The sequence below is a fragment of the Camelus dromedarius genome, chromosome 36, assembly GCF_036321535.1.
Source record: "Camelus dromedarius isolate mCamDro1 chromosome 36, mCamDro1.pat, whole genome shotgun sequence".
NCBI classification, from domain to species: Eukaryota; Metazoa; Chordata; class Mammalia; order Artiodactyla; family Camelidae; genus Camelus; species Camelus dromedarius.
Window position 1 is genome coordinate 9,315,202 of NC_087471.1, and position 26,834 is coordinate 9,342,035.

The 26,834-nt window shown below is 44.1% G+C and overlaps 1 protein-coding gene across 3 annotated transcripts in view; it reads left to right on the plus strand.

Moving 5' to 3' along the window:
- Positions 1 to 26,834, plus strand: part of EXTL3 (exostosin like glycosyltransferase 3) — an 88,276-nt gene that overhangs the window by 17,186 nt on the left and 44,256 nt on the right. Inside the window, exon 1 of one of the 3 annotated variants that reach the window (XM_031442151.2) lies at positions 23,851 to 24,003. The exons of 1 other annotated variant lie outside the window; for it this stretch is intronic. The gene's annotated coding sequence lies outside the window, so the exon portion shown is untranslated. Of the gene's footprint in view, positions 1 to 23,850; positions 24,082 to 26,834 lie in introns of those variants that run through there. One more of the 3 variants, XM_031442149.2, reaches the window with a different exon arrangement.

Consider the following 26,834-nt stretch of genomic DNA (forward strand, 5'->3'; position numbering starts at 1 on the left):
CAGACGTTTATTTCTCATATTTCTGAAGGCTGGGGGGGGGGTCCACGATCAAGGCAGCGTGGTGGGTTTAGTGTCTGGTGAGAGCTCAGTTCCTCCCTGATGCTGCAACCTCACAGCAGGAGGGGGCGAGGGCTCTTTCTGAGGCCTTTTATGTAAGGGCACTAATCCCATTCATGGGGGCTTCACCCTCATGACCAAATCACCTCCCAAAGACCCCACCTCCTAATATTTTCACACTGGGGATTATGTTTCAACATACGGCTTTTCTTTAGAGGGGTGGGGGGGGGGCGACACGAACAGTGAGTATAGCAGCCTGCTTAGGTGAGTCAAACAACAGAGATTTATTTTCTCACAGTCTGGAGGCTGGAAGTTGGAGACCAGAATGCCAGTGTGGTTAGGTTCTGGTGAGAGCACTTTACCTGCCTTGCAGGCAGCCGTCTTCTCGTGAGCTCATATGGCCTTCCCTCCGTGAGCGGATGTGGACAGAGAGATGTGAATTTCTTGTTTTCTTCTTATAAGGCACCAACCCCACTAGATTAGGACCCTACTTTTATGACCACATTTAACCTAAGTCACCTCCTAGAAGCCCCATCTCCAAATATAGTCACATTGTGGATTATAGTTTCAACATATGAATTTGGTGAGGGGACACCATTCAGTCCATAGCACCAGGAGTCAGAATATGAGGTTCTAACTCAGACTCTGCCACTCAGTGGCTGTGATCCTGGTGGACATGTCCATTGTTTTTCTGGGTTTCAGGGCAAACATTTGTGATGATGGGGCATGGTGACCCCTTCCATGGTGATACATGATCTTGCATTGAGGAACAGTTGGGATTTTGTTCACTGTATTGTTTTCTCTGGCAAAAGAGGGGACCAATATATTCAAAACCATTTGAAAAATAATAAACCCTGAAAGAGGGTCAGGGATTTTAAGGCATTAACAAGAAAAGTTCAATTTCCAGAGAGCCCTCTGGATAACTAGGGTTCTGTGGTACACCAGCACCAAAGTATGACCAGAAAAATCTATGTGGGGCTGCAATGATTAAAGAAATGGATAAGCCCAAAGTCTGAGTTCAACATTGGTGGCTGGTCTGACAGCCAGCACCAGGGCAAAAAGAAAGGGCAAATGCTCAACAGAGGAACACTGAGCACCTCATTCCTGAGATCGCCTGTCATGATTTTGTGTAACCAGGCACTCTCAGATTTTTTTTTTCATTTTGTGTGAGCAAACACCTGAAGTATTTTTTCAGCTAAGACGAATGTTGTAAACTGTTTGAATTTTTATAGGTCTGAATATTGTAGATTGACTCCTTATAGAACTCAGAGTTCAAAGTATTCTTTCCCTCAGGAGCTTCAAGACGTTACTCCATTTTCTTCTAGCACCCACTATTGTTGGTGAGGTCTGATGTCAGTTTCACTCTGTTTCCACCTCCCTGGAAACTTTCAAAATTTCTGGAAGTCTGAAATTTCACAGGAATGTAACTGACTTGGGGGTCTTTGTTCGTTCACTCTGCGCAACAGTCAGTTAATCTGAAGACTTGGGTCTCTTTTCAACTCAGGGACATTTTCTCTAAGCTCTGTGACAGTCTCCACCCTTTCCTTTTCTCCTTTTGGAACTCCTACTGAAGGAGTATTGGACTACCTGCAGCCATCATCCCTGAGCCTTACCTTTTCTCTCATATTTCCATATTTTTGTCTGTTTGCTCTTTTTTTAGTTTTTTTTTTTTTTTGGCGGGGGGGGGCGTTATTATGTTTCTTTCTTTCTTTCTTTTTCTTTTAAGTGGAGGTACTGAGGATTGAACCCAGGACCTCGTGCATCCCAAGCATGCATTTTTACCACTTGAGCTATACCCTCCCCGTGTCTGCTCTTTATATTGAAAGTTCTCCTTTATTTCCAGATCACAGTCTTTGCCTGTGTACATTTAAAAAAATTCAATCCATCTGTTGGATTCCTCTCATCTCCCTGACCCCGTAATCATACCTTCATTACCAAGCCCTTTCTTTTGTTCTTTTCTAGATCAGATTTCTATGTTTAGCTGGAGGGTGGAAACTGAAGATGCTAAGGGAGAATGCTGGAGGTCCTGACCTCCCCAGCTGCTTGGAATGGTGATCTGCAGTGCCCCTCTCTGCACTTTCTGTCTTTGCCACTCAGTTTGAAGCTTCCATGAAACTTCTTTTCAAGACCTATGTTTCCCTGACAGGTTTGAGCTGTGGTTTCCATAGCTTCTTCTTTGTCAATGTCACTCTCATGCTTTCTGCCCTCTGCGAGGTCTCAAGATTTCTGGTCTACTGATGGCCACCTTGCTCATTTTTGTTCCTTTGTTGTGGTCTTGTTCTTTCTCAAAATGTCTTTTTCAGCTTTTGAGTGAGTCCTTGGATGGGAGAAGAGAAGGATCTTGTACTCAGCTCACCAGTTGAAACTGGAAGGTTCTTTCCTTTCTGAAAACTGTAGGCAGGTCCTCTCCTTCCTGCCTCCCGTTCTCTGGCTTGTCTCCTTAGCTTGCAGAAAGGTTTCTGCAGTCGTGCGTTCTGAACCCTTCTCCCAGCAGGCTGGGCTTGAAGACTGGGGAACTCCCTGGCTTGCAGACTCCTCACAAGGTACCCCGGGACTGCGGGGTTGAGAGAGCTCCTCCGGTGTTTACATAGTCCCCGCCAAAGGCAAACTGCATCAAACAAGTTGGGTGGGCAAAGAAGACTTTATTCAAGACTAATGTGATGGGGTCAAGATCGTATCAACAGGGGTGAGAGGTTGAACTCAACTGTGAATACAGCGGGGGTTGCTGGGGAATTGTAGCCACTGGGCAGGGTTGAGGGCATCAGGGTATGGAAAAGTCACAGAGGAGCTTGGTTAGATGCCAAGGGTTAGGGGATTCTTGCTAAACTTGGTAGGATTCTTGCTGAACTAGGCTTAAGCAGGCTGAGGATGGAAGGTCCAGGATACGGCCTCATCAGGAGGAGAGCTTGAGGAGACGGACCAAAGTTTGGTCAAAGAAGGGTCCTTGCCAGCTTTTTCCTCATTCTACATGTGAGGTACTATGACTGTTTCTGTTCAGTAGTGGAACTGTTGGCCGCGTGTCTCCCATCCTGATTAGACTTCTAGCCTAGGCCTGCTGTGGTATCTCTACCCAGCTATCTGTTTATTTTTTATTTGATTGGTGATCTTGCCTTAAAGATTAGTCATTCCTATCACTTTGGAAGGCAGCAGTGAATTGTGGCTAAGAGCACATGCTTTGAAATCAGAAGCACTTGGGGTCAGATCCCAGCTCTGCTAGTTATTAGCTGTGTGATTTGAGGCAGTTCACTTAACGATATCTTCTTCCTGGAGTTGTTAACTGTGAATGTAATTACCATTGCTCATTCAATGGAAGCTACCATTATTAGTTGTAGTGTTTTGACCCCGATTCCTACCATCTGGATCTCCAGCCAGCCGCAGCAGCATTCCCTCTTCCCTGAGTAACATACAGATTTACCTGGGCCTGGCAGACTGGCAGGTGTCTCCTGGGGACCGGCAACCTACTCAGAACCCTGCTTGCTCCAGTAGAAGCAAAATCCCCAAGGTCCTCTCTGGTAGCTGTCTTACTCTGAATGGTAGCCTGCGGTTCCTTCACCTTGCACTGCGCTAACTCTAAAGAGAGCGTCTTAACTTTGTTCCAATTGCATTGCACATCAAGGCCATTGGGGCCTTCTTTTTTGTGGCATGGTTATCAAAGTAGTTACCTCCATCAGCACTTAGAATGGAGTGTTAACGCTACAGAGCTCGTCTGCTCATCCGTGCTTGTCAAGTGCTTCTCTTCAAGTTACCCCCATTAGATCAGTATGTTCTCTGTCACCTCTTTGCTTTCAAAAGTGCATCTTGCGGGGAGGGTATATCTCAGTGGTAGAGCGTCCTGGGGTTCAATCTCTGGTACCTCCATTAAAAATAAATTAATAAACTTAATTACGCCCCCAAAACAAACCCCAAACAAACCAAACAGAAGAGATTGAGAGCACACTGGCATTACAGAAAAAATAAAATTAGCCCTTAATTAAAAACAAATGCATCTGAAACTTTCAGAAGGTGGAGGAGTTGTACAAAACTAGGGGGCGATGGGGAGGAGACGGCCATGTCGTTTCTGTAGCAGAGCATGTGGGAGATTCAAGATGACAGACAGAAATGGAACAGGATCCTTGCACATCGTGGAGACTACAAGTGTTGTTTCTGCTTCTGGTATCACCTCTAACGCCTCTGCTCTCAGATAAGAGCAGAGACGATTCCACATTGCAGTGGGTGATGAATGAGCTGGTGTTTCCCTTCCAGCAGGTCTCAACCCTGACATCATTTCCAGCGCTGACAGCACAGCGGGGCTGAAATCACCCGTGAATCACTGAATCTGAATCACCCCTAATGAAATGTCAGACATCCTTTAAAGGGACTTCGGTGGAAGTTGCTAGAAATAGTGCTGATTTTTAATGAAGTATAAATTAAAGAAGGAAAGAGGTGAGTTAGAAATTTTTGCCTAGTACTGTATTAGGATTCTCCAGAGAACCAGAACCAATGGAGTGTGTGTGTGTGTGCATGTTTATATGTATATGAAGATATTTAGTCTAAGGAATTGGCTCATGCAGTTATAGAGGCCGAGAGGTCCCAAGATCTGAGCAAACCAGAGACCCAGGAGAGCTGATGGTTTGAATCCAGTCTGAGTCCCAAGGCCCGAGAACCAGGAGAACGGATAGTGTGAATTCTAGTCTAAAGGCTGGCAGGCTTGAGACCCCCTAAAAGTCTACCTTGAACGTTTTAGTTCAAGTCTGAAGGTAGAAAAAAGACTGATATCCTAGCGAAAGCGTTCAGGCTGAAAGAGTTCTGTCACTCGGCCTTTTTGTCCTGCTGAGGCCTTCCGCTGAGGCTCACCCCCGTTGGGGAGGGCAATTCTGCTTTCCTCAGTCTGATTCAGATGTTAACCTCATTCAAAGAGACCCTCACAGACATACCCAGAGTCATGTTTGACCAAGTGTCTGGGCTGTGTCCCCCCTCAACCCCGGCCTAGTCAAGCTGACACACAAAATTAACCATCACAAGCGCCTCATCCTCTGTATTATTTCGGTCTCTTTTGCAAATGGAAAGTAGGAGAGTCTAGTACAAGGATATGTCCAAAATTCTTTTCCTGACAGCACTGCAGCTCCTGCTTTAAACATGGGTTGGATCCTTGACTCAAACTCACCTGATGTTAACGCATCAGTCACTGAACCAGGATAAAAGTTGTAGTTACCGAAATTCTTTCCACTGGCACCACTGTGAGAAGGAAGGGAGCCCCCAGGGGAAGGAGAGTTATGGGAGTGACTTCGTTATTGGACGTGTATTCTGCCTTTGCTGTGGTTACTCTTCAGACAATAGAATTGTGTGTGAGAACCAGTGTTCCTCCTGCTTTTTTAACACTTGGCTTTTACATACCCAGGAGCCTGGTCCCTTCAGTAGCGTGGAGGAGGTGGAGGTTGTTGAAGTGTGTGATTGTAACGATTATTTGCTTTCCTTACGATATGATTTTCTTAAAGCAGATCAGATGAGTCTCCGTTGGTGGTATCGATGGTCAGGTAGAGCCAGAATACTCTTGACTTTCCCGGTTCTCAAAGTGTGGTTCCTGGATCAGCAGCAACAGCACCACTTGGGAATTTGTTAGATTAGAAACATCTCAGTCCCACCCCAGACCCACTGAATCAGAAACCCTATGGGTGGGACCTAGGATCTGCATTCTGACAAGCCTTCCAGGTGACTCGGATGCACATTCACATTTGAGAAGGGTTTACCTAGTGTATTTGCAGTTAAGTTGCTTGGGAGTGATGAACACACCTTGAAATTGAGCAGAAAGCTAGAGAGGCAACAAATTGTGATCCCAGAGAATTCCAGCACTCAGCACAGATCACATTCTTCCTCTGAGCAGATATTTTCATCACTGTGTGGTGACGGTTAGCCCTGCTCGGTTGACTCAGATGTCCTTTTAGGCGTCTTTATCAGTTTGAAGAAGGCCCGCTCCCCCACAAAGGGCACACGTCGTACCTCAGTGTCCTTGAGTCGTGCGTTAAAGAAGACTGGAACTGACGTCCCTCTCTGAGAAGCACAGGGCAGGCGAACCTAGTCTGCTGAGTGGTGGGACCCAAGTTCTACTTCCTGTGGTCCAGATGGTGTGAAATGGATGGGGGGGGGGGGGACTTAAGCAGGTGAATTTCACATTGCAGTTGTGCCTTTTAGCATTTTCTTACCCCGGTAGTTTGACAGAGCTTCTGAAGATCAGGTTAAAGCAGCTCATTGAATGTGGACAGTGATTAAGCACACTTGTTAGTGTCAGCAACCAAACGACTTACTGCTTCCTCAGCTCTGTTTGAAAGAAAAGCCTTCCAGGGCTTCCTGCTTACCTGTGTCATATCTGCTGTGGAGAGAGTTAGTTCACTTTTTTTTTTTTCTTCTCAGAATTAAGTAGAGGCAGAGAGATTTACTCCAGAGGGACAGAAATGCCTGTTATTGGTAATGACAACATTTTGATATTGATATTCTTTAAAAATATATGTTAATAGTTTTTCCTGCCAATTCCAAAGACTCTGCATGTATTACCAAAGGCATAAGAAGGTTACCCCCAAACTGAATTAGATGTTTCTCCATGTAACTCTCTGAGCTTATCCATATCCTGGAATCAAGTACAGTGTTAAAGTGATCTGCCTACTTGTGAGCTGCCTTATTAGGGGATAAGTTCTTGGAGGGCAGAGGTTTCTCATTCTTGTTCATTGTAGCTACAATGCTCCTCGCATAATGTGTGTTCAGTCAATTTTTGTTGAGTGGATGAATTTTGTGACACCTCCTAGGTGTCAGGGTGTGTACTTGGTGCCGGCTACACAGAGGCAGATAAGGCTGGCTCCTGGCCATGAAGACATTACAGTCTTATAGGAGAGAGAGACACCAGTCAGTGCTCTGTAGGGTGAGGAAGACTTCACAGAGGAAGTGACATCTGAGCTTTCGAAGGGTGAACAGAAATTTGCCAAGGAGACAAGCTGAGGTGGGAAGTTACATAGAAGGCATTAGAATCAAGTGACAGGATGTGCCAAGAACTGGAGGTAATTCAGTGTTAGTGAATTTACGGAGTGGGGAATGGATGGGAGGTATGTTGTGGAGTGAGGCCAGGTTAAGGGGCTTAGAAATTGTCATCTGAACAATGGGGATTCATTAAAGAGATTTAACCAAGGAGTTCATGAGGTGGCCACTTGGAGGATGAACTGATTAGGAAAGATGAAAGCTGACAGGGCCTGCACTGGGGCAGTCGTGGACAAAACTGTCTGTGCTTGGAGACCGGAAGGAATGAGAGGAAGAATTGAAAGTGACTACGTGTGGGGCGGGGCTGCGCTGCAGCCCAGATTGTTAAAACAGATGCAGAGTGGGTGCAGGAGGAGATACTGGGTTCATCTTAGTTTGGTTAGCATCCTGAGTTTACAAAACTGTGCAACATTTTGGCAGAAGGGCCCAGAAGGCTACTGGACATTCTGGGGGCTCAGAGAAGAGGCCAAGGATGGGGTGATGCTCAAATTTATACACACCTGTGTTTAAACAAACAAATAACCAAATCAACCTCTGGGTGGCTGAGATCATGTAAAGAGAAAGGATGAAGCTCAAGGAAAAATGAGGCCAAGACAGAGCCTTGGGGAATCCAGCATGAGAGAGAAAGAGAAAGGCAAGCCACCATGGGGGAGGAAACAGGGAAGTGGAAGACAGGCTTCTCAAACTCGAATGTGCCTCAGAGTCACCGGCAGGGCAAGTTAAAGCACAAATCTTGGACCCACCACCCATGGACTCTGATTCAGTGGGTCTGGGGTGGGCCTGAGATGGGCATTTCAGATGTGCGCCCACGTGGTGCTGGTGGTGCTGGCTCATTCAGGGCACGCTTCCGGGGGCATTGGAATGGACTGTGAGAAGGCAAGGGGGTGGTCGTTGGTGGGTAGTTTGAGGTTTCTGGGTTCTGTAAGAACCCTGGGCATGTTTGCAGGTTGAGGCAAAGGACACGGCAGAGACAAAGAGAAGTTGGACATCCTGGAGAGAAGGGGGATGATTAAGGAAGGAAATTCGCTGATGAGATTAAGAAGGATGGTACCAAGAGGATGAGACATCAGAGATGGTCACAGTAATGAGATCAGTGGGCTGTGGTGTCCTCTTTCGAAAGCAAAGCCCCTCTGAGTGAGATGGTTTTCTTGTCACTTCCCCTTTTTCTATTTTGTTTTTTCGTCTCCTGCCTCGATCCGCTGTTCACTTTCACCTTTCTGACTCTTCCACTGCGCCTCAGAGCCTTTGTCTCGCTGCCAAAATCCTCCCAGTGCTGTCACTTCCGTGCTCAGATCCACAAAGAGACGACTTGCTACAGATGAATGATCAGTAATGAATAGACTTTCAGCAACACAAGGCATTTCAAGGATAAAGGAAAATTTCAAAGGATGTTTGATCATTCTTGCTAAAATTGTGTTTCTACCACCGTCTTGCTAGAACGCTGCCAAGCTGTTTGACAGCTCCCCTAGGATGTCGCTCCCTGGTACTGCAACCATAGCAAAGCACAAAGACACAGCTTTCTCTCCTCTGCTGACTAAAGCCTGCTTCCTTGTCGCCTCAGAGCCCTCAGCTGAACTAGAAAAGCTTCAAAAATCACTTTGTATGATTAAAAAAAACAGCCACCACCCCGATGAAAGCTGTGCACCTATGTGTGTCACACTGTCTGAGTTCAAGATGACAAAAATGTAGTGGAGGCTTGTCATAGAACAAGCGCTGAGGGAACCCTGAGAGCCAAAGAGGAGAAAAACACTGTTGGGATTCTGAGAGGGTCTTCATCTCCCTTTCTTTTCCGAGTCCTGAACCAGATGATAGAGGAAACAGGCTGGGATTAAAATATCACCTTCCTTGCTGCTAGAGCTAGTCTGGAGAAGGTAGCTTGGACCTGAGGCCAAAACAGGCTTCTCCTGGCTTCCTCCATGAACTTGAACTTCCCCCCAGACATGGGCGAGGTCACAGGAAACTGCTTGCCCTGCTCCTGCATGAGGAGAGAAGAAGGCATGTATGCCGCCTGTGGGGCGGGCGTCTTTGAAAGAGAAACGGAACTCCAGAGGAGCCTGGGCAGAGCGTGCGGTGACCCTGTGTCTAGGCTCATCAATCGTAGCAGCAGTTTTTCTTCCTCGAGGAGGAGTGAATGAGGGAGGCAGGCAGAGAGAAGAATAGAAGCTGTTTCCTCAATACCGTGGACAGAGAATGTCTCCTGTGTTCTTGATCAAAGCCGCCTGGGGAGATGGGAATAGCACGCTTTCTCCATTTGATCTCCTAACCTCCGGGTTTTATAATCAGACCTCCAGCCAATTGAGGATGGGCTGCCCTCCTGTGGTACGTGTGTTGGAAGTGACAAGGGTGGTATTCTGGGCATCACGGGCACTTTGGCTCCAACTTGCCTAAGACTTTTCCCTCTTACAGCACCTTTGTGTACCTGCCTGAGAACCAGCGACGTGCTTTCCAGCTGCACCTACAGAATGTTCCAGAAAAGGACAGAACAAGTACATTGATTCGATTAACTCTAGCACTGAGCTTTGCTCCGAACCAAAGATTTATTTTTTGTTCTAGTTCTCAAGAGTGTCCAGCCACGTTTTGCTGTGAGCCCAAATTGTAGCATCAGAGTATTCCAGTAATACCATGCCAGCAACATAAAATTGCCGTGAATTACAATACTCCTCCGTGATTAAATTCCAAAAGGCAATTTAACTTCCTGCCTCACAAAGCTCTCAGTCTAATAGAATAAGACAAATGCTTCAGCAAATCATTACAAGCATTTTAGGGTAAAAATAAAAACACAGCAGCTTAGAGGAGACAGCGAGCGTTAATTCTATCTAAGAGAACAGGAAGGGGTTTCACGTGATAGATTTTTTTTAAAATTTATTTTGAAAAAATTTCAAACTTACCAGAAAAGTTGCAAGAATGGTAAACATTAACTCAGATTCATCACTTGTTAACATTTTGCTATATTTGTTCTTTGTAAGTACACACACACACACACACACACACACATATACACATTATTATTGTTAGTATTAACTCTGCCGAAACATTTTAAAGGTGCAGTCATCCTCATCCTTTGCCCCTAAATATCGCAGGATGTATCTCTTAAGAACAAGGACTTTCTCTTACGTAACCACAGTGTAATTTTTTTTGATTCAGAAAATTTAATATTGCTGTAATGCTGTTATATAATAAAAAGTCCAATTTCTAATTTCACTACTTGTTGCAATAATGTATTTTATAGCAAATTTTTTCCAATCTAACATCCAACCCAGGGTTACACATTACATTCACTTGTCACATTTCTTTAGCCTCCTTTAATCTCGAACATTTCCTCAGCCCCGCCGCTCCCTCCTTCCTTTCCTTTTTTCATGATATTGACATTTTTAGAATATAGGCCAGGTGTTTGATAAAATGTTCCTCACCTTGGGTTTGTTTGATTGTTAGATGGTTAGATTGCCTCATGTGCTTTGTTTTTCTTTTGAAATAATTTCAAACTTACATATAGAGTTTTCCAACATTTTTGTAAGTTCCTAGTGATTCTTCCCCAGATTCACCAATGTTTAGCATTTTGTGACATTTATATTTGTTCTGTCATTTTCTCTTCCTGTCCCTTTATGTGTGTTTGTATGTGTACAGAGTAGTTTTTAAAAAATCTAAACCAGTTAAGATAGGTGTCACCCTTTAAGTGACAGCTTTTAATTTTTAAAACTTATTTAAAATAAGAATTGTATGTGTTTAAGGTGTACAACGTGATTTTGTATGCATATGCATAGTGAAATGATTGTGATGGTCAAGCTAATTAACATATCCATTTCCTTACCACCAGTTACCTTTAATTGTGGTGAAAGCACCTGAAATCTCACCTCTTGGCAAATTCCCAGCATTCAGTACGGTATTATTAACTACAGCCATCCTGCCGTGGAGTAATCTCCAGGCACAGCATCCTATAGGATGGCACCTTTGTACCCTTTGACTGATATCGTGTTTCCCCCACCTCCATTCTACTCTCTGCTATGTATTCAGCTTTTTTAGATTTTACGTATAAGTGAGATCATGCAGTTTTTTTTAATTTCCTTTAGCATAATATCCTCCGGGTTCATCCATGTTGTCACACATGGCAGGAGTTCCTTTTTTTCAAAAGGCTGAATAATACTCCATTGTGTGTTTCTTTATCCACTTATCCATCAGTGGATAATTAGGTTGTTTCCATGTCTTGGCTCTTGTGAACACTTCCACAAACATGGGGGTGCAGATAACTCTTTGAGGTACTGATTTCATTTCCTTTAGGTGTGTACCCAGAATAGGATAGTTCTGTTTTTAATTTTTTGAAGAACCTCCATACTGTGTTCCATACGGCTGTATGAATTTACATTCTTACCAGTAGTGCACAAAGGTTCCCTTTGCTCCACATCTTAGACAACACTTGTTATTACTTGTCTTTCTTGAAAAAAAATTTTTATTTATATTTTATTTTTGTAATTTTGTTGGGAGGGTAGGTAGTTGGGTTTATTTATTCACTTATTAATGGAGGTGCTGGGGACTGAACCCAGGACCTTGTGCATGCTAGGCATGTGCTCTACCACTGAGCTATGCCTTTCCCCCACTTGTCTTTCTGATGGTAGCCGCCCTAACACATGTGAGGTGATATCTCACTGTGGTTTTGCTATGTATTTCCCTAATGATTAGTGATTTGGGGCATCTTTGTTGTACTTGTTGACCATTTGTATATTGTCTTTGGAAAAATGTCCCTTCAGGTTTTTTTCCCATTTTTAAATTTGGGTTATTTGTTTGTTTTGCCACTGAATGGTAAGAGTTCCTTATATATTGTTTATGTTAACTCTTATCAGATATATGGTTTGAAAATATTTTCTCCTAATCTGTAGGTTGCCTTTTCAATTTATTTATTTTCTTGGCTGTGCAGAAGCTTTTTAGCTTGTTTATTTATGCTTTTGTTGCCTGAATTTTTGTTGTCATGTAAATGACAGCTTTTGAAAGAATTCTCAAGGGGGTGAATCAGCTTGCCAGTTGGACTAAACTTGGACATGGGAAAGGAATTATAACCATAGTGATCAGCATGTGTGGGGTTGTAAGCAGGTATGTGTATGATGTAGCTGGTGAGGAGCCAGTGTTTGAGAGTAACTGGGATAGGGGACAAAGGACTAGGATGGCAGTTATGGAATTCATCATGTTAACGAATTTGGACTTTGTTCCACATGGAAAAAGAAATATTGAAGATATTTCAGGAAAGAGATGATAGCGTCTTATTTATTTTCCAGAAGATTTAACTGTAGGGCAATTTGGAGGAGAAAGGGCAAAAGAGACCAGCAGGGTGGACCTTGCCTTACAGCAGATGATGATAAAGACCTGAGGGAAGGGGATGCATGTTTGTTGACTTCCTACTATTTACTCATCATTTTGCATATGATAATTATGATATGCATATGCATTTTGCATCTGATAATTGCATATGATAATGATCATTTAATTATCACAAAAACCTGAGATCAGAGAGGTGCAGTAACTTGGCCAAGAATAGTCATAGTAAGTTTATGGCATATGTCATATTTGAACTCAGGCCCATGTGACTGAACTACCATGGGTTCATGTGGGATGGAGCAGGACTGAGAGGACCCATAGGATTCTGAATGTCAAGCTCTGATGCTAGTCAGATACAGTGGACAAGGCAGCTGATGTTAATGATGAAAAATGGTTACTAGGGAAGAGAAAGAGAAGGTAGGGAGAATGATGACTTTTGTTAGCACTTCCTATGAATTTGGTTTGGAAGCCTGGGCTGGGTTTGTGAAACACCTCGGAGAAGATGTCTAGTGGGCAGTTTGGCTTAAGAGCTCAGAAGAAAGTCAAGGTTAAAAGTAGGGATCTGGCTGCCAAAGTCTTGAACGTGTTCAGCTAGTGGGTGCTGAATGAGAACAGAAGATGGCTGAGGGCAGAATCCTGGGCACACAGACTTCAGGGGTGCTGGAGAAAGAAAGGCCAGTGAAAGAAAAGAGAAAGAGTGATGAGAGAACCAAGATTGGACCATCTCAAGAAGGCAGGTGACCAGGATTTACCATGTACTCTGCAGAAGAATTCAAAAAAGGGGGCCTGACTGTTGAGAAAAGGGAGACCTCCTACACTGCTGGTGGGAATGCAGTTTGGTGCAGCCACTGTGGAAAACAGTATGGAGATTCCTCAAAAGCCTAGGAATAGGCTTACCATATGACCCAGGAATCCCGCTCCTGGGCATGTATCCAAAAGGAGCCCTACTTCAGTAAGACACCTGCACCCCAATGTTCATAGCAGCACTATTTACAATAGCCAGGACATGGAAACAGCCTAAAAGTCCATCAACAGATGACTGGATAAAGAAGATGTGGTATATTTATACAGTGGAATACTACTCAGCCATAAAAACTGACAACATAATGCCATTTGCAGCAACATGGATGTTCCTGGAGAATGTCACTCTAAGTGAAGTAAGCCAGAAAGAGAAAGAAAAATACCATATGAGATCGCTCATATGTGGAATCTAAAAAAAAAAAAAAAAAAAAAAAAAAGAACATAAATACAAAACAGAAGCAGACTCATAGACATAGAAGACAAACTTGTGGTTGCCAAGGGGGAGGAGGGTGGGAAGGGACAGACTGGGATTTCAAAATTTGAAATAGATACTGACAGGCATACGTAGAATAGATAAACAAGATTATACTGTATAGCACAGGGGAATATATACAAGATCTTATGGTAGCTCACAGTGAAAAAAATGTGACAATGAATATATGTATGTTCATGTATAACTGAAAAATTGTGCTCTACACTGGAATTTGACACAACATTGTAAAATGACTATAACCCAATAAAAAAATGTTTAAAAAAAGGCGGGGAGGCCTGAAAAGATTCACTGGGATTCCTGACTGATGCAGTCACTGGTTACCTTAATGAGAGCCATTTCAGTAGCTTGGCAGGAGCCAGCCTTCTCAGGATCAAAGAGAGGATGGTGGCAGAGGAAGTGGACACAGAGAAGAGCCTACTCTTTTAAGAATTTCGATGAATGGTGATGAGGACAGCAGTTCATATTATGAGGGTTTACTGTTTGCCCAGCACTGAGCTAAACAGTTTACACTCATTATCCAGGATAATCCTTACAATACTCCTGTGAGGTGGGTGCCATTATTTTCCTCATTTTCTGAGGAGGGAGTTATGGCTGAGAGTGTGTAGATAGGTTAAGCAATATGCCCAAGTTTACAGCACTAATACATAGAATAAGGATTCAAAATCTAAATCTTTCTGAGTTGAAAGTCTGTGTTGTAAGGTGTTGGTGGTTTAGGCCTGAGCCTGTATGTAAGTGGCAGGGGAAAAAGATCCCTGCAGTGAGGAGGATGCTGACTTTATGTAGCAAAGAGAGAAGAATCGATGGAGCAAAGTCTCAAGGAAGGATATTAGATCACATTAAAAAATAAAGTGCCTAGTTTTGGACATCTCTTTGTCAAAAGCCAGAATAGATGAAAGAAGAATCCATGAATGTGCACCCAGATGTCAGCCAAAGTAGCGTTCTTTTTTTGAGATTTAAGTAAAATTGGCTTAAGTTCCCATTGCACATCCATTTGGGAAGTTCAGTACCTGCTCCAAGATTTCTGATAATTCCTGGGAGTTGATCTCATGGTTTCTTTGGCTTTTGTGTTTCTGTTTCCGTTGAATTCTTCATCTCAGTTGTAACTCAGTTCACATGATCTTATTCCTCGGTTCCATGCAGACCCAGTTGTAGAACTCAGACCTGCCCTCAATCCTTTTTTCTTGATTTCCCCCCAAATCACTTACATAAGGCATTTGTACATGTGTCAGATATTACTGAAGGCTTAGGGGATTTTATATCCTTAGCAACACAAACAATATAAAGTCTAATAATAGATATTTCTATTTTAAACATACTTTTAGCTCCCCATCACTGGCACTCTCTCCCGAAGCTTTAACCTCCCACGTTGATATTTGAGCCCCATCTCTCCTTCCCCCCTCCCGTGTCCTCTCTTTTCTCTCTTTCAGTCCTCATATTTTTGGTCTTTTTTTTTTTAATGTAGATCTGTTTAGTTATCTCTACATTTCAGTTTTATTGTAAGTCTAGCTTTCTTCTTTCATACTTCATTCAGGTGTTCATATCAAGGTAGTTTCTTCGATAAGGCATTTTCTAATCCCTAAGAGGAGCTCTGGCATCAGCTGCTAAAATAGTAATTTTTCACCCCAATATTTATAAATAGGTTTAGAAGTGGGAAGGGGGAATTTAAAAGAGATCACATCTGTTAATTCTGTTTTCTCAATGAATATGGGACATGCTCCTCTGTTGAGCTAGGGATGGACTAGTAAAGATTTGACAGCTAAGGTGAGGGATTCTGTCAATAGAAATTTACAAGATTTCTAAAATATTATGAAATACCATATTTATATAGGGTGATTCCTTTAACCAACCCTACAGACTTGTAGAATTGATTCCCTTGCTAGAGATGGATTATTCAGTTTACTGAGTACTCTGGTCAATATGAGAAAAGTAGAAAAACCAACAGAGAAGGAGAAAGTTGGTGTAAGCAAACTAAAGCCAGGGTCATGGGGATCACAGTTCTGGCTAATCCTTTGTCCCTCTCACCGCTGACACGAATATACGTTAAACAGTTTTGGCATTGCACTGGGGCTAGAGAGCTGTTCATCTTGCAGCTGAAAAAGGATAAAGGAGTTGTGTTAGTTATTTATTGTCCCATAACAAATTACCTCAAACTTAGTCGTTTATTACGTCTTAATGCCTACAGGTCAGGAATTCAGCAGCAGCTTAGCTAGGTGGTTCTGGCTCAGGGTCATACCTGAGGCTGCAGTCATCCAAAGGCTGGACTGGGGCTGAAGGGTCTGCTCCCAGTCTCACTCACCTGGCTGTGGGCAGGAAGCCTTGTTCCTCATCACAAAGACCTCTCCATTGTATTGCTCCTGACACGGCAGTACTAGCTTCTTCCAGACCGGCAGTACTAGCTTCTTCCAGACCGAGTGATGGGAGGAAGAGAGAGCAACCATGTGAGAGCTGAATGCCTTGTATAACTTAATTGCAGAGTGACATGCCATCACTTTTCCCGTGATCTCTTGGTAGCATAGACCATCCCTGGTACAGTGTGGGAGGGGGCCACAAGGGAGCAGGGATCACTGGGGACATTTTGGAGACCTCCTATCGCTGGGGTCTTTCCACAAACATTTTTTTGAGTGTGTAGGTCTGTGTGGGCTCATATTTTAAAATTCCACAAAGGGGTATATTTAGGCAGACTGGTAGTTACCTGACTTTTACATTTAATGGACTAGTAAAATGAAAAATAATTGGTGGTGGTAGCAGTAGGGGGAAAAATAGGTATGTCTCAGTATTTTGTCACATAAGGAAGATAAACAAAAAGCTATTTACCATCACCAAAATTTCATAAAAATACATTTTAACACAAGCAAAGGGGAAGGACATAATCTCAAAATAAAGGACAGTCTTTTCAATTGACTAAATTTAGCTTTATTAAAACTCAACTAACTTGCCTTTGCTTTTCTTATATAATGGTGAACTGATGAAAAACTTCATCCTGTCTTGGTCTACAAGCTGTCATTCAGGAACCACCGAGGCAGACATGGAATGTTCTAGTACCTTTAGAGATGACTATGAGAACCATGCAGAAATGCATAATAGGCCATTAAAAGTGAGTGAAAACAGAACTGGAAATGGTTGACACATAAAGATAGCAATTTTACAAAATTATGCTCATGAGCTGGAAGGAAGCCACAGAGTTGGCAAATATTTATCAATTTTTGTGATTTTTTTGCTATTAACTTGTGTTCCAACTAATATTTACATGTTTATTGTTTAAACTAATTAAATATGAAATATAAGGAAATATTGAACATCATTGCAACATAGTAAAATGTACATAAAAGTGTATACAAATATATGTAGTATTGGAACTTTTAAAGGATTTTCATACTTAGCATATTTCACACATGGTTAAAATATTTTTGGATTATTTACATCACTTACGTCAGTCATCCTATTTCTAAATAATCACCTTTTCACTTTATAGATATGCTTTTCTTCATAACCTACGTGGTGTAATTATGTCTGGCCCTTTTTAAGAAGAGGATGATATATATGACACTATCCATTGAGTTGAGTTGAGAGTTGAGCTTTGGATTGTTAGTTTTGGCCCCCAGAATTGATATATTTGTAGAAATGTGGTCACACTTTCATTTGGTTCCATTTTTGACCTGTGTTGTAGTATTTGCAAGGCTTCTGAAGGCTTGGGCTAAGGAAGCGGTCAATGATGTTTTGCCCTGGTCCCACCACTTAGGTTGGGAATTAATATTTAGGAATATTTGGGAAAATAGTGAAAAACTTTCTCTAATAAAATCTTGTTGCAAACCTTCATGAATTGGCTTAAAATCTCCACAGTTTTCTTTTGAAAATCTGGTTGGCAGAGAGTACTGGGTTTTTGGGGGGTGGTTGTTTGTTTAACACATGAACTCCATATGTTATTAAAAAGTTATATATTTTAAAAGTTTAGCAAGATTACCCGTGGGAATTGCTCTTTCAATTTTGGTTTTACAGCCAAATTGGTTAAGACATTGATTGATGTTCTCTGAGTACTTCTGCGACACTTTGCTAATTTTCACTTGGAATGCCTTGTTTACAGGAAGCATTTTTAAGTGAAAGTAGTGAGCAATTGATTTTTTTTTTTGACTCTATGGGACACTTTTTGGTATTAGGACAATCCTGCAGTCATAGGGCTGCATACAAATTGTGCCATTGGAACTCAGCCGTCAATGCTCTGCCTAACTTTTCTTTTTTCTGGTTATAGCTCTCATTATGTTAAGTTCTTCAACTAGTCATTCATGCCATGTTGTGGCATGTTGTGCCTAGCTGGGCACATTTTTGTTACTCACTGGCCTAATTTAGGGCGAATGTTAGGTATCTGTATATTTGCCTTGGGGAACATTTGTATCATTATTTGGGACTCCCAGGAGCAAGCTTAGGACATTTTGATAGCATTTTGATCTCTCTTGATTGTCCAGTGTGACTGCCTCTACAAAAAGCACTGCTGACATGGTGAGCAGAGAATTAAAAACTCACGAGAGAGGGCTCTTGAGGGGAGAAGGGAACTTAGTGACAGATACCTTATGTTTTAGGGATAATAAGTAATTTTTAGACTATTAATCGGTCATTACAGATTACATGTCTTCTGGAGATAACAGGTTTGCCTCAGGCTAAGCTTCCCGATGTGAACCTAGTACAGAAGTTGTTTTTCATAGCCACATGCAAGGTAGTGAGTACTATGACATGACAGAGATGAGTTAAATCCTTTTTTGATGATGATACGTGCTTTGTCTTGGCGCCAGTATTAACTCAGTGGTCTCACTACAAATTATTTGCAAACCACTCAAACTGTTCCACCTTTTGCCAGATGAAAAACAGCTCTTTTAAAAGGTAACACGAAAGCAAGGACTCTCAGACTGAGCCATTTAGCAGGCTGAACAGTGCTGCCGGCAGAGCCTCAGAAGATGACCTTTTGTCTTTTTGGCATTGATGGACCAAAGAGAAGAGTAACCTTGGAACTCTAATCTAGAAATTGTCATGCATTGTTCTAAATATAAGCCATAAAATTGCTCGATCATTTATATATAGAAAAGATCTTGGATAGTGTTGTCAGCACTTTCTTTTAAAATCAAAGCATTATGGCTAGAACAAGTTCTTACCTGACTTAAACTCACTGATAATGCCTGAATCATACCTTTTGAAGGTTGCCAGGGGTCACCAGTGGCTGCGTTGTGATTGATCTAGAAGCCTTGCTGAATGGATTGTGGGTCTGGCTATCATCTTGGAAAGTGACCACTGGCGCCTCCCTATGACTTGAAGTAACTTTTATCATCAGTTTCTCCTTCCGTAGGACTAAACCCCTCTTCTCCTGGATATTCATATTTTAGGAAAACTAGGTGATCAGTGGGGGTCCCCTACCAGAGTGTTTTGCCAAAGTTTCTAAAATAAGCAATTTCCTGGCATAAGAACACAGTCTTGTTTAGTATACGTTGTCACACTATATGCATTTTATCTTTCTCAGACATCTACAACTCAAACTGTAATCCCCTTTGGAAAGAAAGAAGTGCTTACCAACTTCTTTAGACAGCCAGTTTTAAAATCTTTTCATCATTTCCGCATTTGAACTTATTTAACAGAATCAGATGCCTTCGTTAAACCCTTAATGCAACATGCAGTTCACATTGCTGTTTTCAGCATTTCCCTTGCACTGCAGTGTAGTTAAGATTTCGGCTCTGGGGTCAGACTGCTTGGGTCCATATCCTGGCACCACCACTTGCCAGGCATGTGATTTGGACAAGTCACTTAACCTCTTCCGGCTTTAGTCTTCTCATCTGAGAAATGAGAATCATAATGGCACTTACTGTGTAGGGTTGTTGTTGCGACTAAATGAGATAATATGTGACACAAACAGAAACCTATTCACATTTGCTTCAGTAAGTAAGGTTTTGTTTTTGGTAATAGTGAAGCTACATGAGCAACCTCATGGATACCTCTGAAGCATCTCTCTCCATCTCCCACGTGTTTCTTTGCTTCCTTCTGTGTGTTGGCTCTGTTTTCTGCAGACCAGCTTTCTTGGCTTATCACTATGCTGATGTCCAGAAATTCTTTACCCTGAATCTGGACAACTTATTAGATGAAGCACTCCCCATCACCTGACCCAGCTCCACAGTGCCCTCCGCCCAAGATTCCAGGTGAGAGCAAGTCCAGTCAGCTGAGGCTAGAGACGAGGAGGCCGTGCAGTGAGAATGGTGGCTCTTTCCAAAGGCTGATGGGGTTTAGGTCTTTAAGAAGGTGGTGGGGGTTGGGAGCAGCACTCGTTGGCATCTCTAGGATAATCATAGCAACAGTGTTCAAGGGATTAAAGGCTCCTTGCCTTGACCATTAATTATGTATTTTTCAAACCTTTTTAAATTTAATGTACATACAGAAAAGGTAACATATGGTAAGTGTACAGCTGGACGGATTTGGATAAACTGAACACACCTGTGTGACCACACACAGCTCAGGAAACAGAGCAGGACCATCGCCAACCTAGCCTGTTTTGCTCCCCTCCAGTAACTTTTCCTGAAGAGTACATTAGTTTTCCCTATTTTTATACTTTCTATAAGTGGAATCCTACCATATCTACTTTTTCATGTCTGGCTTCTTTTGCTTAATCTTATTTGAGGCATTCATCAATATTGCTGTGTATATTTGCAAAGCCTTTGCTCTCATTGCTGAAAGTATTCACTGTATGAACACACTATACTTTGTTTATCTAGTCTACCGCTGATGGCCATTTAGGTTGTTTTTTTTCTGTTTCTGTCTAGTTCTGATGGTGTTACTGTGAACTGGCTTGTTGAACATGTATATGTTACTACTGATTATTTTTACGACCAGAGGCTTATATAGGGTGTGGTGAATTCTATGCGTTACATAGAATTGGACTGATGGTCTCTTATGGGTGAATATTGCTATACTCTTTATCTTGTGGGTTCTTATCTTTTATGTTGTGATGTTCATGGTATGAGAGCAGCGTCATGTTTCAAACATTTCACGTGTATGAAAGAACCTCGCATATATTTTATAGGTGCTCAGCTTTTTATTGATGGAATGATGAACAAATGAATGAATGGTGTTTGCCTCCTTCTTTTCTGGGAACAAGCCCTATTTATAGAAGAGGCTCCAACTGCTGTATTTAGACAAGGATGACCTGCTTGCTTAGCCAAACCTGATTGATTGAGGGGTGGACATGGGACTCAAGCCAGGCCAATAATGTCTCTTTTCTGGGAATTTAAAATATAGAAAAGCCAGAAAGGGACTGGGCACTGCTGATTCCCTATGACTGTGCTCTAGAGAGAAATCTCCTAGGCTCCTGCTATTTGGTACCAAAGGCACCCTGGTTTTTGCTCTTCTCTGTCTCCTTGAAATGGATAAAGAGCTACATATATGATTGTTAAGTACCAATGCAAAAACTATTTTGATTAAGTTCCAAAATGCGAAAGTGGAGACCGTATGTTGTAAAAGGTCACAGTATGAGAGATGGATGAAGACAAGCTTCACGGTGTATCCTGTTGCCTTGGCTTGCTTTCTTGAGAAGAGCACCTGTGAATGTGATTGCATTTCCTGAGCCAGAAATTGCAATTTTAAGGCAACAGTCCAGGAGAGGAATCATGAGGACGTGTACCCTAGAAGTAGGTGTGGGACTGCAGGGTAGCAATCCCCCAGGTCAAGGCTTTTAGTCTTGGACACTGATTTAACTTAGGGGTAAAGAGAGAAGTTAAAGATGATGCTAGGTTTTGAGTTTCTGAGTTAGGAAAGATAATGGTCACACTGTTATAAATAAGGGCATTTGAGGAGAGCATAGGAGGAAGGGATAAGAATCAGTTCAGTGTTTAAGGTCCTGGTGAGACGACCTGATTGTTCTGGTGAATATTGGACTCTGGAGTTAGGAAGACTTGGAGTTCCATCTGTACTTGGCACCTCACTCTGTGATCTTGGGCACCTTATTTATTTAGCCTCTTTACATGTCAGTTCTGTAAGCTGATGCCTGCCTGTAAGGATTTAAATGAGACAGTGCCTATAAAGGGTTTAGCTTATTGCCTGACAATTAAGTATTCATAAAATACGTATTAATTGGATGATGACAGTGTGATGATGTCTGGAGTACAGTTGGAAAACAGGGATTGGGGTGAGGCACTGAGGGATCTGCTTCAAGGTAGAGGTGATGCTAGGAAGAGTGTGGAGAGGAAAAGAAAGTAGCCCAAGTGGTAGCTAGAGATATGACCTGTGAGAGGAAGAAGTGAGAGAGGAGGGGTTTACAAGATCCAAGGGAGGTGAGTGGTCAGCCACACAGGGATCGAGTGGTGTCAAGTTAGGCCAAATTTTGGTTGGGTATCTTTTTCTCCCTAAAGCTTGACTATTGTTGGTATCAAATAAGTCAATGTTAGGGGTAGTGATGTGTTAAATCACTCAGATGTCTGCGAAGACATTTAGGCTGAGTCCTCCAGGAAGTAGCTACCTACAGGTCCTCTCTTGTCCATGTCGAGATGAACCAACACCTGGTGATGAACCAGCCCTGGCTTCTGGGCTTCTCTTGTGTCTCCTCCCACACTGCTAGACTTGTGCCTGCTGCCACAGATCTCTGGAGAAGAGCCAAGAAGATGAACTGTTTAAAAAAAAAAAAAAAGACTGGCTAAAAACTTCAGGCTATCCATGATATTTGGGCAACAGTTTTCCCTATTTTCATTTCTTGGAATGCTTTTGATTTTTAAAGCATTTTGACTTCTGCTTCACCCTCTCTGACTTCCCTCAACAAAACTGGTGAAGGTTAAGGGTTGTTTTTGTGCATCTGTGCTAGTGGTAACACTTTTAAGTTTGTTCATAGTAATAAAGTGAAAAGAAGAGAAAAGAGTGTGGGGGTTGGGGGGGAGAGCAAGGAGATGTCATAGGAAAGAGAGAAGGAAGAGGGGGATCAGAAAAAGAAGGGGCTGATGGGTGTGGAGAAAGAGTGGGCTCTGGAAACCAGGTTGCTAGGGTTTTAAAAGTTTTGTTTTACAAATGGAATCCTTAGCCCAAACTATCCCCTGTGGGAAACTAATCAATCTTAAGTGTTTTGTCGGCCCCTGGGCTCCACCGGAAAGGGTGTGTGGATGAGACAGGGCAGCCGTGGAGCGTCTCACTGGGTTTAACGCACAGACCACCCAGGCACAGGGATAGGATCCAGCCCCTGCCTGGCCCTCCCCAGCTTCTCCCGGTCCTGGTGGGTTTACGTTCCCTGGCAGGGACCCTGGAGGAGAAGCCTTGCCCTTTGAAAATTAAAAACATGTTTTATAAAAAGTTGAAGCAAATTGGATCTTAGATTACGTAGCAGCTAGAGATTTATAAGAATGGTTTCAACCCATTCCTGAGTTAACAATCATGATCAGGTGTGTCTTTTAGGATTGGTGGAGTTCCTTCGCCCACCCCCGTCGTTTCAATTATCCAAAAAGGCTTGTCCTGACTTTGCAAGTGTGGAATTAGTCACAGGTCTTTTAGGACCGTAGACTGTGTGCACTTTTTGGTTCACAGCGGTTGGCTCTGAAGTATTTCAAACCATATCGTCTTTTCCTCCCAGTTTTGGTTGAACACGCCAAGGCGATTAGACTAAGCTATTGTTTTTTTGCAAAGGCCCGGGACTTTTTTTCCCTAAGCATCCACGCCGCCTGGCCTTTTCTTTGTGGTTAAATATTCAGTGTTCACAGCTCCCGACCATTGCCGGAGCCCTGTCGGCTCGCTGAAGGCGGCCTTTTCTGTTGGGATGGGTTTATTTTTAGTTCCCGGGGCCAGCTTCAAGCAGCTGAGGCTCTGGAGTCGGAGTCCGGAGCCGGCGGGAGCACTGCCTCCGCAGCCCCCAGAGAGGTTTTTTTGGAAACGTTGGGGGGCACTAGCAAGACGCGGGTCTGAGGACCCAGGGGGGCGGGCGGGTGCGCGCGCGCTTCCTCCCCTCGGGCGTGTCCCACAATCTCCGGCGCCGCTGCTCTGGGACCCCGGCGAGCCGGAGCCCGGGGCCTGGGCGGCCCTTCGGGCTCGGCCCGCAAAGTGGCAGACGCAGCCAAGCCCCGCCCCGCCCCGCCCGCCCCGCCCCGCCCCTTTCCCAACCCCGCCCCTCTCCCAACCCCGCCCCTCTCCCAACCCCGCCTCTACCCGCGAGGCCCGAGTTCGGCCATTTCCGGCGCTGCGCACTTCGGCAAGTTCCGCCGGCGCTGGTCGGAAATGGTTGCCCGCCAGTAGGGGGAGCGGAGGATCCGGCGCGGCCTGGAAGGCGGGCTGCAGGCGGTGAGAGCGGCTCTTGGGAACCCGCGTCTCGCGCAGGCGGCGGCGGCTCGTCCCTGAACTGGAAGCCGGTAGGACGCCTGGCGGCGGCGGGAACCCCGAGCAGCCGGAGCGGCGGCCCGGGAGCGGCGGCCCGGAAGCGGCTCGTGGTAGGGATCCCCGGGGCTGGCGGCGAGCGCCGGGCGCCGGGCGGGACCAGGTCCGGCGGCGCTGGGGCCGCGGGAGCCGGGGGGAGGCTGCTGCCCGGCTCGGCGGGGGCGTGCAGCCTCGGAGTAGGCCTTCCCAGACGACTCGGGGGCCTGAGAAGGACCTCCAGGGCCGTAGCCACCGGCGAGGAGGGGTAACGGCTCCCTGTGGGGCTCTAAACGCGGCCTCCCCACCCCCACACACCCCCTGTACCCCCAGTTACCTCGCACCCACCTCCGCCCCTTTTTTCTGAGGGCTCCACTTCAGCTGTGCAGCCTCTTCTGCTCCCTGAAGCCCTCCTCCCTTCCCTTGCCCCCCGTGTTTGTCCAGCTGCTTATGTAGAGCATCTTCTGTCGACGAGGGGGCAGCCGGGACTGCCCCCTCCCATTTTCTGCGTGCACTCACTCCCACATCTGCTTTGCGCTGCATTCAGACCCAGTCGACTGCAGCTGCTCCTCCTCTGGCTCTTTTCACAGGTTCACCTCCTTTCACGATGAGCCTACAGTCAGAATAGCCACTTCCGGCCCAAGGGTCCAGGTGCTGCTGTTCTGTGCATGTAGGGCTCCTGTGCCCAGGCTCTGTGGCCAGGCTCTGTGGCAATGGGCCTAGCCCTGCTTGGGCAGGAGAGGGGCCGCGGAGTGCTTGTCTACACTGCTGAAATCTTAGCCGAGTTGTCCGACCGCGCGGCAGGGTGCGGTGCGAATCCGGAGCCCTTTAGAGATAGAGCAGGGCTGCCAGACTGCAGATAGGGGTTTCTCTTCACGTTGAGCCAGTGGTTCAGGACCTTTTTAGGTAATTGTGGCTCTCCAAAGACTTGCATTTGGTGGTTCCCACCAGCCTTTTTCTTTTTTTTTTTCCCCCAAGAGTCTAAGGGGCTTCATCAAGTCCTCTTGGTTCTACTGCTTTGGAGGAGGCGGCCAGGCTGAACAGCATGTGTCCATTTTTTTTTTCTTTCCCATATGTGATACACTTAAGAAGTCTAGTATTTCTCCTCCTCACTTTCTTTCTCCAACTTAGCTTCATTTTTGAAGGCTTGGCTCCCCACGTTTTCTTTTCTTTTCTTTTTTAAATCTTTGTGTATAGTAGTCACGGAGACTGCATTTCCCCCCGTTTTGCTCAACACTTACTTGCGCTCTGATTCAGTTATTATAACTGTATCGAGTGCCTGGGATCCTAACCTGGGAGGTCCTGACAGTCTTGAGTGAAGCTCAGCATTCTCAACTTATTTAGCAGGGAGACTTGAATATTTCATAGTGAAAGACAACCTATCTTAAACTCTTACCTGGTGTGTTAAAAATACCTTATCCTGTGGGAATTTCCTGATCTTCTGCCTGTGGGGAGCCTGAGGAGTTGTAAGTACTCCTAAGTGTGAGGGAAACTAGCTTCAGTGCTTTCTGGAAGAGGGTTAGAGTCATGGATCTTCAGAATACTTGAAACATGATTTATTCAATACTTGAAGATGTGGCCGATGCGCTCAGATCTACTAAACAAACGATTGACATGCTGTGTCTTCATCCTCCCACCCCTACTTTACTAAGGGGGAAAAAACCTGGCATTAAATGTTTGGTATGTAGTTGGAATCTCTTTATGATTAGGCCCCAGAGTTTTAATCTATGATTAAAAAGACTTTCAGTGAACAGGGTAGAGAGAAATGAGTCAGAGGATAAAGTTAAGCCTGAGAAATAGACTTCTGGGATAGAAGGGGAGGTTCAAAGGATGGTTTGGAGCCATCAGAAGAATGTATGGGGATTAGATAAGGACCTGTCCATTCCCTCAAGGCTTTAGACTAGCTGTTGAACAAAAAGTCCTTGAAGGGCGGTGCTAGAATGAGGCTGTGGCACGCAGGTCCTGTGCTTGTGCAGGGTGGGGGTCCTTATCTAAGAGACTGGTAAATGGTTCCCTAGAGAAGGGTTGGAAATATTGCCTGATGCAGAAGTAGAGTCAGGTGTTAGAAAAAAAAAAAGATCTCTCCAAATCTGCCGTTGGTAGAGATTTGAATGTCTGCATACAGTTACTTCAGAGTGAGGCGAGGAATATGAACCTTTCATAAAGTCATCAAACTGTGCACTAATTTCTGCTGGATGTTAAGTTTAGCTCAGAACACTTCTAACATTTATCTCCATCTTGTTTTTGTTTCCTCTTAATTTTTGGTAGCTGTTTCTTTCGAAAACTCTGTAATGATAGGGTAACTAAGAAGAAAGAAAGGATTTTTCATGCCTTTGTAGCTTCCATGAAAATAGCGGAGCTCAGGCAGACGGAGGTTGAGAACTAAAGAGGGACAGGGAGAGGCTCACTGGTAAGTGTGATCCCCTGCCTGAACCAGTCCCACACTCCTTGTACACCTGGAGTTTTTCAGCTCTCTTTGGTGATATCACTTGGTGGAAGAGAAGCAGGATTAAAAATTTTATAATCTTTGGTATATAAGAGGACTGTGGCAGCCTCATTTAGTGATGTATTTACCTCCTCTGCACTTAGGCCATAGTGTGTAGTGTAAGATTTTGCTCACATACACCGAAATGACCCATAAAAATCCCAGGGATGGAGCTCTAAGTCTCAATATTCAGCCACTTCGACGATTTGTAACCCGAGAGTACTTTTAACAGAAAAGTGGGCAAACGTGGTAAGTATTCCAGGCCCTGCAGCATTCGGTCCTGCTGTTGTGGAGGAGAGCAGCGTGTGTATGTAGTACATGTACGTGGTATGTATGTAGGTAACA